Genomic DNA, 12,829 nt, shown 5'->3' with positions numbered 1-12,829 from the left:
TCTGATGGATCAGTTGTGATGGTATCATGTGTGAAGACATTCCATGGTAAAGGGATTCAGGCTGTTTGGTAAATCCTTTACTCCCTTCATAAGCTTTCTGAGATAAAGGTAAAGGGATTATCCTGAGGTATAGCAGCACAGCCTTTCATCTCTGAAAGCATTATAGAGAATTGAAAAGAGAGATGTAGGACCTGACTACAGCAAGAAAGGAGACCTGGATCAGAGTTCTTCTGTGGACCAGCAGTCCCTACACAGTGAACCTCCTAGATCCAAGGTAATGTTGAAGCACACATACACATACACAGTGCTATCTAAAGCAAGTTAATCCCACAGATAGTACAAGCAGACAAGGAACTTGCCCCAGAAGCAACAGAATAAGAGAGGCTTAACCTATGGCTGATAGGCTACGTAACATAAGCCACAGAATTCTACCCACCTAATTTATAAGAAAATACACTTTAAACGGAAAACCCCCCAATTAGTGATGATTCCTTCAAAACACACTTAAAAACTAAGAAAATGTGCTGGACTCTTCTTCAGAGCTCAACACTGAACACATCTGGTTGGATGCCATTTTTGGAAGGGTATTGCCCATCCCTCTTCCCTTTCACGTTCTTCAATGTTATTGAAATCACTTGGGTTTATGGAACAGTCGGTTTTTTGTAATGGGTTAGGTTCTTTATCGGCTTGCTTGGCCAGGATTCTCAGAAGGTTAACGATTACGATAATGTCAGCCTAGGTGACAAGTAATGCCATCACATCCATGAAGAGATTTTCTGTCAGCAGCCAGAAGTGGGAGGTGCTATCCTGGTGGGTGTGGTTTCCCCCAGTATAAATGTAAGTGGATTCTCTCTGTAAGCTGTGCAGATTTGGCCAGGTCCAGGGCCTCACCATACTTGTGCATCTCCAGACTTGAGACAGCATCTTGCCATATTTCCTACATAACTTGGATTCATCCTTCTGCATAGCCTGGGAGGAAGCAGCCTACCGTCCCACGTTCCCATCTTGGATTCCTCTGGTACTCACCTACTTGAGTCAAGAGAGTGGTCCAGAATGATATCTGAGCCTTGAAAGCCTCTACAACTGTGAATTGAAAAGGTGAGTAGTGTGACTAGAATTTTTTTCTAAACATTTCTGACACGGTGTAATGGTGGCGGGATGGGATTAAAAGTGAGGCTTGCTTCTTTAGTAAAGGGCACAGTCTCTGACACTCATGGGGAAGCACTGATTCAATAACAGTCAGTGACTAAAGGTGCGGGGACGAAGATTTCAGAGAATGGAGGTCACCCACCCACTTGGCCTTCCCTAAAGTCTGACCAGATGCAGCTTACCCTTCATGGGTCAGGATTCCTTTTGGAGAAGATTCGTCAGAATGAGCATAGGGACCCACTCAGCATCTTGGAGCTTCCCATCCAGAGTTATGTTGCAACATGAGGCTTCATCCATTGCCCCTCTGGAGCGGCTGTCCATAGAATTTTCCCACTGTTGTTCATGGCAGCTGTTGCCTGGAGATAGAGGGAGACAGTGAAAGTCATGGTGGAGTCCTGGCTCTTCATCTCGCTGCCCCTGGTTGTTCTAGTGACAAACTCACAGGACATCTTTTGCTTGTTAAAGACAGTCTTCATATTCTAAGTTTCCAGAGCTGTTCAAGAACATTTGATATTTGGTTGTGTTTAGTTTACAGTGGCCCATGTTTGTCTGAGAATTGTGCCCCATAGTGTATTCAAAGGTTATTTTATTTCAAAAGTCAGTCACCAGATCTATCTGTTAAAGTGTCTCTGAGGAGAAAGGAACCATCTTCTCAGTTAGCTGCTAAACATTGTAACTCTTTGTGTTATTGGGGGTTCCAAGTTTAATTTCACATTTATTCAAGAGGGAAATTGACACCTTGTGTTGTATTTATTTTGGAGGATTTAAAGAATTTTTAAAATTATGGTAAATTCTTCCTTTTAAGCTTCTTGGGTTTGCATTTGTATTTGTTTTGTTTCACTTTCTAGTAAAATTCTCTGACATTTAAGGAAAAGGCATTTCTTTTAGAATGCTGTTGTTGGTGTTGCTGAGATGACTACAAGGTGTGACATAAGTGGTTCAACTACAAGCCCAGGGAGATAACATAGAGCTAAACAAGAGACCGTCATAGTATTTTCACATTAGAATAGAGGCGTCTAACATACTAAGAATTGTGTAGGAAGATTTGCATTCTGGTGGTGAGAATAATTTTTTATATAATTCATGAATTCTATTTATGAATCATAAAATGTCTGTTATTGACAAGGTGTTTTAGGCTGTTCATGTTGTTAAGAGATATGGAATTGGTCCAGAATCCTACATACCCTCAGCACTGACTCATAGTTAGCCTATATGAAAATGGAGGAAATACTGGAAAATCCGTGGACATCCTCAAAATTGTAATGTTGAAATGAAATGCTGCAGTTATCATGTCACTCTAGCTTAATGAATTGGTTATACTAAGAAAGTGTTTATACTACACACTGCTATAAAGTCTTTGATGTAATCATTCAAATTGTTAATTTGGTCTTCAAATACCCAATTCTTTATAGGCCATTGTCTTCCTTGCAAAATGCTGACAGAGACCTGCTCTGATCTGCCTTGCAAGATGTTGATCTTAATTACAAGATGCAGGCAGGGGGGAAACCTGCCCAGATCTTCCTTGAAAGATATCGATTATCTGACTTGTAAGATGGTGACAGAAGACCTGACAAAAGTATTTCTTGCAAGATGTTATTAAGTTTCCTTGCAAGATGGTGGGAAAACATTCTCTTATCTGTCTTACAATATGTCGCTGATACTCTTTTTAAAAGGTGCTGATAGAAGACCTGGTCTGAGCTTCACGGATCTTTTTTGGAAGATGCTGATAGAGGACTGCTCTGATCTTCCTGGCAAGATGTTGCTGGTCTTCCTTGCAAATTGTGAGAGGAGACCTGTTCTGCTCTACCTTGCAAGATTTTGCTGAACTTCCTTGCAAGAAATTGATTGAGACCTGCAATGATCTTCCTTACAAGATATCGCTGGTCTTCCTTAAAGGGTGCTGATAGAAGACCTGCTCTGGTCTTCCTTGCCAAGATGTCGCTGATCTGCTTTGCAATATAGAAGACCTGCAATGATATTTCGTGCAAGATGCTGCTGATCTTCTTCAAAGAAGCTATTAGAAGACCTGCTCTGGTCATTCTTACAAAGATGTGGAAGATATTCCTTGGAAAATGCTGTGAGGAGACCCGCTTTGATCTTTGTTGAAAGATCATTAATTTTAAAATTATTTTTAAAATCAGATTTTTATTTTGAAGAATGTTATTTAAAAACACTGGCCAATTAACGTGTCGTGCAAGTCCAAATGTTGACCCGTGTGGGTGTGTGGGTGTGCGTGTATGTGTGTCTGGTCTAAACCTGAGTTAGACAGAGGAGTCATGGCCAGGCAGGGCATAACTGACAGGCAGACACACAAACTCAGATGGTCCAAAGAAAAAACAGCATAATCCGGTGGTAGGCACAACATGCCAATAATATAGACCTAGAAGCAGCTGCTGCATGAGATGACCTGGAAAGCTTTTTCGCGCAGTACTCTTCCAGAAAATTGTTCCCAGCACGACTCCCAATGCACAGAGGGGAGGATCTATTTTGTGAGTGGGATCAATCTGATGTGCCCTTCCCTGAAAACGCCACTGATTTCCCTGCAAAATTCTGATAGAAGACATGCTCTGATCTGCCTTGCAAAATTTTGCAGATCTATCTATCAAGATGGTGGGAGAAGACCTGCCCAGATCTGGCTTGAAATACGTCATCAATCTGGCACTCAAGATGGTAAAAAAAGACCTACTATGGTGTTCCATAACAGGTCGCTAATCTTCTTTGCAAAATGCTGGAAGAACCTACTGTGATCACTTTTTCAAGATGTCGCTGATATCTCTTAATGATGATGAGAGAAGGCCCATTCTGATATTCCCTGATCTGCCTTGCAAGATGCTGATAGAAGATCTGCCATGATTTACCGTGCAAAATGTTGCAGCTGTTCCCTGCAAGTTGCCAGAACCAACCTGCTCTGTTCTGCCTTGCAAGTTTGTGCTGATCTTCCTTGGAAGATATCCCTGGTCTTCCTTAACAGGTGCTGAGAGAAGACCTGCTCTGATCTTCCTTTCAGGATGCTTCATATCTGCCTTGCTAGATGCTGATAGAAAACCTAGTAATATCTGCCATGCAACATTTTGCAGATTTCTTACCAAGATGCTGATGCAATACTTGCTTGGACCTTCCTTGCAAGATATGCCTGGGATTCTGATTTTTCATGCATCATTTTGCTGAACTTCCTTGCAAGATGTGCCTGGCCTTCTGATTTGCGATGCAAGATATTGCTGATTTTCCTTGCAAGATGCTGATACAAGACCTGCTCTGATCTTCCTCGCAAGGAATCCATAATCTTGCTTTAGTTGTGCTGAGGAAAGACCCGCTCTGATCTTTCTGGCAAGATTTTGCTGATCTGCCTTGTAAGATGCTGACAGAAGACCTGCTCTGACTTGCCTTTCAAGATGTCGCCGATCTTCATTGGAAGATGCTGAGAGATAACCTGGTTTGATAGTCCATGCAAAATATCCCTCGTCTTCCTTAAATTGTGCTGAGATAAGACTTGTTCCAATCTTCTTGCAACACGCTTCTGATCTGCCTTGCAAGAAGGTGATGGAAGACGTGCTCGGATCTTCCTTGCAGATGTGGATCATCATGTTTGCCATATAGAAGCCCTGTGCTGGCCTTGCTTGCAAAATGCTGCTGATCTTCCTTGGAAAATGCTGATAGGAGAGCTTCCCTGGTCTTCCTGGCCAAATGTGACTGATATTCCTTGCAAGATGCTGGGAGGAGACCTGGTCTAATCTACCTACCAAGATATTGCAGTTTCTCCATAGAAGATGCTGATAGAAGACCTGCACTAATCAACCTTGCAAGACATCAATGATATGCGTGGCAAGATAGCAGACCTGCTCTGATCTCCCTTGGATGTGGCTACTGATCATCCTTGTAAGATGCTGAGGGCAACCTGAGGGAGATGTTCCCAAGTGTGCATGCATCTCCTTCTTCAACGTGTCTGAGCCCAGTTCAGGCTTCAGAGGGCCTACAGGTGGGTGAAAAATTATCGCTCCTACTCTCTGGAAAATTTTGGGTATGTATGGATAGGGTTCACTTCTCCTTTTACTCTTTTAGGTTTGCTTCAAATGGTTTGTGGGAAAAATAGGACTTTTATCAATATTTCAATATTGCACAACAAGACCCTGGCATAAGCAGAATGCTACGCCCTTAGAGAGACATGTGTGGGGGGGGCCCTTAATGTGTGTGTGTGCTTGCACATCATACAGGGTTGTTTGCGTAGCATGGGTTTTAGCAAACACCTCAAGAGTCTGTCAACCAGTGGTGTAGGTCATGCAACCAATGTGGTACATTCTCATGTGCTTATTTACATATGTTTGTCAAACTCACCCTGCTCATAAGGAGTTCTGCATGCTGTCGACCTGCTCTGGCTCCTCTCTGGTGAAAAAGTTCACCTCTTCTTACTGCGGAATATTATGGGTGCTCTTTCATTGTTCAAAAGTTTCATGATTTTTTAATTATTAATTTTAACATCGGGTTTATATGCAGAATAATGTTTTTTAAAGATCCTGCTGGATGTTCCTGTTGGATGTACACAATGTTGACTCCTGTGTGTGTGTATGTGTGTGTTTGTGTGAGTGTGTGCGTGGGATTGCACATCACAAAAGAGTCTTTGTGTAGCGTAGGATTTACCAAACACCTTGGAAGTCAGTCTAGGTCAGGCAAACACTGTGGTACCTTCTGTGTATGCCAATTTACATGTCTTTATCAAATTGGTGCTGCTCCTAGGAGCAGTGCAGGCTGTCAAACAACTCAGGCTACTCAATGGCTAACAAATTCACCTCCTCCTGCTGTGCAATAATTCTGGGTCGGTTTCATATCTCACATGTCTCAGGATTTTCTTTAATTATTAATTATAAAATCAGATTTTTATGTTGAAGAATGTTATTTAAAGAAATTGGCCGATTATCTTGCCGTGAAATTCCAAATGTTAACTGGTGTGTGTGTGTGTGTGTGTGTGATTGTATGCTGTAATCCTGAGTGAGACAGATGACTGACGACCAGGCAGGGCCGTACCGACAGGCAGACATAGAAATACAGGTGGTTAAAAAAAAAACACAACAAAAAACAAAGCCAAATCTGATGGTAGGCACAACGTGCTGATAATACAGTCCTAGAACCAGCTGCTGCATGAGATGACCTGCAAAGCTACTTCACACAGTACCCTTTCTGGAAAATGTTTGCAGCACCACTCCCTAACCCACAGATGATAGGATCTTCCTTGTGAGATGGGATCAATCTGATGTGCCCTTCCTTGAAAACGCCACTGATCTTCCCTGCAAAATGCTGATAGAAGACCTGCTCTGATCTGCCTTGCAAAACTGCTGATCTATCTAACAAGATGCTGGGAGAAGACCTGCCCAGATCTTCCTTGAAAGATGCCGTCGATCTGCCATGCAGGATAGTGACAAAAGACCTAATATGGTGTTCCTAGTAAGAGGTCGCTAATCTTCCTTGCAAGATGCTGGGAGAACTTCCTCTGAACTCTCTTTCGAGATGTCTTTCATATTTCTTAATGGTGCTGAAAGAAGTCCTACTCTGATCTTCCCTGATCTGCCTTGCAAGATACTGATAGAAGACTTGCCATGATCTCCCTTGCAAGATGCCGGAAGAAGCTGCTCTGAATTGTCTTTCAAGATGACCTTCATATTTCTTAAGGGTGCTTGTAGAAGGCCTACTCTGATCTTCCCTGATCTGCCCTGCAAGATGCTGATAGAAGACCAGACATGACATTCCTCCCAAGTTGCTGCAGCTCTTCCCTGCAGGTTGCCCATGAAAAACTGCTGTGAACTGCCTGGCAAGATATCTCTGGCCGCCCTTAACAGGTGCTGAGACAAGACCTGCTCTGATCTTCCATGCAAGTTATCCCTGGACTTCCTTTAGAGATGCTGAGGGAAAACCCGCTCTGATCTTTCTGGCAAGATTTTGTTGACCTGTCTTGCAAGATGCTGACAGAAGACCTGCTCTGATCTGCCATGCCAGATTTTACCAATCTTCTTACCAAGAGGCGGATACAACACTTGCTCTGATCTTCCTTGCAAGATATGCCTGGGCTTCTGATCTGTCATGCAACATCTTTCTGATCTTCCTTGCAAGATGTGCCTGGCCTTCTGATCTGCCATGCAAGATATTGCTGATCTTCCTTGCAAGATGCTGATACAAGAACTGCTCTGATCTTCCTTGCAAGTAACCCCTGGCCTTCCTTTCGAGGTGCTGAGGGAAGACCCGCTCTGATCTTTCTGGCAAGATTTTTTTGATCTGCCTTGCAAGACGCTGACAGAAGACCTGTTCTGACCTGCCCTGCAAGATGTCGCCGATCTTCCTTGGAACACGCTGATAGATGACGTGGTGTGATATTCCACGCAAAATATCCCCCGTCTTCCTTAAATCGTGCCGAGATAGGACCTGTTGCGATCTTCTTGCAACAGGTCTGCCTTGCAAGATGGTGATGGACGACGTGATCTGCCTTGCAAGATGGTGATGGAAGACGTGCTCGGATCTTCCTTGCACATGTGGATCATCATGTTTGCCATATAGAAGACCTGCTCTGGTCTTCCTTGCAAAATGCTGCTGATCTTCCTTGGAAGATGCTGATAGGAGAGCTTCTCTCTTCTTTCTTGCCAAGACGTGCCAGATATTCCTTGCAAGATGCTGGGAGGAGACCTGGTCTAATCTACCTACCAAGATATTGCAGAGTCTCCATAGAAGATGCTGATAGAAGACCTGTGCCAATCAACCTTGCAAGACATCACTGATCTGCTTGGCAAGATAGCAGATCTGGTCTGATCTCCCTTGGATGTGACTACTGATCATCCTTGTACGATGCTGAGGGAAACCTGACGGAGACGTCCATATATGCACATCCCTCTCTGCCTTCAAAAGGTCTGAACACAGTTCAGCCATCAGGAGTCGCATATGTGGGTGAAATAATTCTTCCTCCTCCTCTCTGGAAAAATTTGGATAGGTAGGCATAGGGTTCACAACACTTTTTTCTCATCTTGTGTTTGCTTCAAAAGATTTGTAGGAAAAATGGGACTTTTATCTATATTTGATAATTGTACATCAAGACCCTGGCATACGCAGAATGCTACACCCTTAGAGAGACATGTTTGGGTGGCCCTGAATGTGTGTGTGTGTGTGTGTGTGTGTGTGTGTGTGTGTGCTTGCACATCATATACGGCTGCTTGCGTAGCATGGGTTTTACCAAACACCCCGACAGTCTGTCACCAGTGGTCTAGGCCAGGCAAACACTGGGGTGACTTCTCATGTGCTTATATACGCATGTTTGTCAAACTCACCCTGCTCATAAGGAGGTCGGCATGCGGTCGACCAGACTTGGCTCCTCTCTGGTTAAAAACTTCAACTCATCTTATTGCGGGATAGTATGAGTCCATCTTTCATTGCTGAAATCCGTTATCTGATTTTTGTAACTGTTAAATTTTAACATTGGGTTTATATACAGAATAATGTATTTTAAAGATACTGACAGATGTTCTTGTTGGGTGTGCGCAAATGATGACTGCTGTGAGTCTGTGTGTGTGTGAGTGTGTGCGTGTGCTAGCACATCATACAAGAGTCTCTGTGTAGCGTAGGATTTACCAAACACCTTGGAAGTGAGTCAACCAGTGGCCTAGGTCAGGCAAACACTGTGGAACCTTCTGATGTGCCAATTTACAAATGTTTCTCAAATTGGAGCTGCTCATAAGAGCTGCACTGGCTGTCAACCACCTCAGGCTACTCAATGGCTAACAAATTCACCTCCTCCTAGGCTGTAATAATTCTGGGCCTTGTTTCATTTCTCACGTTTCAGGATTTTCTTTCATTATTAATTTTATAATCAGATTTTTACATTGAAGAATGTTATTTAAAGACACTTGTGATTTTCTTGCTGTGCAAGTCTAAATGTTAACTCCTGTGTGAGTGTGTGTGTGTTGTGTAAACCTGAGTAAGACAGATGACTGATGACCATGCAGGGCCCTAACCGGCAGGCATACACAGAAACTCAGTTGGTGCAAAAGACAGAGCATAATCCGGTGGTAGGCACAACATGCCAATAATATAGACCTAGAAGCAGCTGCTGCATGAGATGACCTGCAAAGCTATTACGCACAGTACCCTCTCTGAAAATTATTCCCTGTACCACTCCCTAACTCAGAGATGATAGGATCTTACTTGTGAGATGGGATCACTGTGATGTACCCTTCCTTGAAAACGCCACTGATCTTCCCTGCAAAATGCTGATAGAAGACCTGCTCTGATCTGCCTTGCAAAATTGCTGATCTATCTATCAAGATGATGGAGGAAAACCTGCCCAGATCTTCCTTGAAAAATCCAGTCGATCTGCCATGCAAGATGGTGACAGAAGATCTAATATGGTGCTCCTAATAAGACGTCGCTAATCTTCCGTGCAAGATGCTCAGGGAACTTCCTGTGAACTCTCTTTCGAGATGCTGGGAGAAGACCTGGCCACATCTTCCTTGAATGATGCTTTCACTCCGCCATACATGATGGTGAGAGAAGACCTACTATGGTGATCCTAGTAACAGGCCGCTAATCTTCCTTGCAAGATGCCGGGAGAACCTGCTCTAAGCTGTCTTTCAAGATGTCTTTCATATATCTTAACGGTGCTCAAAGAAGGCCTACTATGATCTTCCCTGATCTGCCTTGCAAGATACCAATAGATGACCAGTCATGATATTGCTCGCAAGTTGCTCCGGCTCTTCCCTGCAAGTTACCAGAGAAGAACTGCTCTTGTGTGCCTTGCAAGATATCCCTTGTTGCCATTAACAGGTGCAGCGAGAAGACCTGCCCTGATCTTCCTTTCAAGATGCTTCCATCAGCCTTGCACGATGCTGACAGAAGACCTGCTCTGATCTGCCTTGCTAGATGCCGATAGACGACCAGCCATGATCTTCCTCACATGTTGCTTCCAACTCTTCCCTGCAAGGTGCCAGAGAAGAACTGCAAGATATCGCTGGTTGCCCTTAATGGGTGCTGAGAGAAGACCTGCTCTGATGAAGAGAGTACAGTTCCTCAACTACAGCACAAAGAATTGATGTGTGCAAACCACCATCCCTGCCCAGGTCCCAGAGTGAAACCGCTGGTTGTGGGGACGGTGCCCACTCCTGATGATGAGCCGGCTCTGTTCTTCCTTGTGTGAGCAAACTGCTGCTGCATCCAATGTCTGTGTGTAAGCTTTGCTTTTGCTGGTGATCTCAGACATTGGTTTAACAGAAATTTGCTGTTGGGACGACCTTACACTACAAAAGAAGGGAAAATACAACTGGAAGGAATAATAAGTTTATTCTTATAAATCTACCTTTTAAATTGAAACACAAACCATAAAATACATATATGAACTGAACTGAAATGAAAACCCTTAATAAGTTAATAAAGATATTATAAATAATATAATAAATGATGTCACAGAAAAATATAACATAATTAAAATAAAAACAAATCGGAAATTCGATGGCTGCCAGGATAATGGCAAAATATAGCAGTTCCTGATAAGGTTATTAAAAATGATCAAACAAAACACAGATTACATAGAAAACAAACTAATGGAGATAACTACCAAAAATAGGTTACAAATTAAGAAATTCGATATTCATAACCAACAAAAACCAAATGAATTCTTAGCCATAGTAACCCTCTAGGACATAGTATAACTGCTCCTAAGAGATTAAGACCCTGTAAATCTTTTTTCAATTGAAAATTTTATTATGAAATATGTAATATAATATATCAATGTTAGATTTCTTTTTTCATGTACAACATAATGTTATAAAAATTATTTTAAAGTATTGGAATAAAAATATTTTAAAACATTTATTCAAGAATTAAGATCTCTTAACATTTTTAAAAGATTTTATTAGGACCTAATCCATTCATCATACCACTCTATAGTTCAATCATATCAAGCAGTGTTGAACAATCACTATCACAATCAATTTCAAAGTATTTCCTGCCTTCCTGAACTCCTTTATATCAATTCCCCTTTATTCCCCACCTACCATGCCATAGACCCAGGAACCCTTATTCTAGTTATTGGCTCTGTAGTTTCACCCATTATGCTTTCATAAATTGAAAAACATAGAGACATAACAAGGAGTCAAAAAGGCTACCAACAATGACAAAATAAAACAATAACTTCTATATGGAAAAAACACAGAGAAATATTAAAAACCAGACAAGCACAGATTATATCAAAAAACGATATCAAATGATACGTTTTTAACCATTCAAGTCAGATTTATCATTTTAATCTTCTATAGACAATACTCTGATCACCAGGTTATTCCCATTTTTCAAGTATGATTAGAGGGAAATCACAAGAAGCTTATTCCCTGTGTAGCTCCTGTAAGTGGATTTTGAGCTTCCACTGTCGCCACAGTCTTCTGCACACCAGAATGTCACAATTCAAGCTCTCATACTTTCCCCTCCATGGATTTGGATTGTATGATTTCCAGTACTTGTAAATTGTTTTAGAGTCTCAACTTTCTCCTTTGGGCTGGCTAGTGGTTTTCAACTGCCAACCTAGCCATTAGCATACCAAATGTAAAATCCACTACACTACCTGGGAAAGTGGATATTTACATGATCTTTATTTGTATATATCATTTATTATTTATTTATTACTCTTTCCCCGGATTGTTTAATAGCCATGTAATTGTAAATTAATTAGGAATGATATATTTATTTAATTTTAAATGTTATAATTTTAACAGTTTCTGAATTTTTAAAACTAGAATAATATATATCTTTTTGGTAATTACAACTGGCTGACCAAAATTAAACTCAAATTTTCTGCACCTCACTTCATCAGACAAGTTGTTAAGTGCTTTTGAGTCAGTTTTGCGGATAATGGCTGTGTATACTATAGAACAAATACATAAACTTGTATGTTTGAACCATCCCCTCTTGATCCTAACTTTGAGACCCTTTTTGCAGCCACTCTGGGTGCGCATCTAATTCAGGGTATTTCTCCATCTTGCTGACACTCTACACAGAGTGGTCCTCCTGAACACATGTGCAAAATGTGTGTGAAATCTTCCCTGTTCTCAATTCTAAAGAGCATTCTGAGCTATTAGTCTGTGATTTCATCCACTTGGGACACAATTGCTGTTTTTTGGAATCAAAGCTGTCCTTCAACTGTGAGTTCCCTTCATCGTGACTCCGGTGAATGACCTGACGAATGACTCCACCGACCAGGCAGGTCATTCAATTCACCTGTTCCCAGTGTCAGGGACCCTTCTGTGCCTAGAACCCTTGTTTCTGCATCAAGGGAGCCAATGGTGATGCTTGCTGCATCACTAAGGAAATATCACAAGTTTAGGCCCCAGAGTCACCGAAATTATTTTCTCAGAGAAGAATAGTCAATCACGACCCACAGTGCAGAGGGAGCGATGCAGAGAGACACCTTGTGAGACACCTGACCCTGGGCTGCAGTAGAGCAATGAGCTCAGGACTGTTAAAACCATGCATTACACGCATGAATCTGTACCTGCCTGTATTTCATTGTCATCAGATTTTGAGTAACAGGATGAAAATGCTGTGATACTCTGTTTCTCAAGAAGGAAACAGGTCAGATAGGATGATCATGAAGGCTCAGAATCAAATTAATTTGTTTTGCAAGCAGAGAATGTTAGTCCCTCCTTCAAAGTCTGCAGCGAGG

Source organism: Tenrec ecaudatus, unplaced genomic scaffold (assembly GCF_050624435.1).
Source record: "Tenrec ecaudatus isolate mTenEca1 unplaced genomic scaffold, mTenEca1.hap1 Scaffold_534, whole genome shotgun sequence".
Lineage (NCBI taxonomy): Eukaryota > Metazoa > Chordata > Mammalia > Afrosoricida > Tenrecidae > Tenrec > Tenrec ecaudatus.
The sequence above is the reverse complement of the archived record's forward strand: the minus strand, read 5'-3'. Positions refer to the sequence as shown.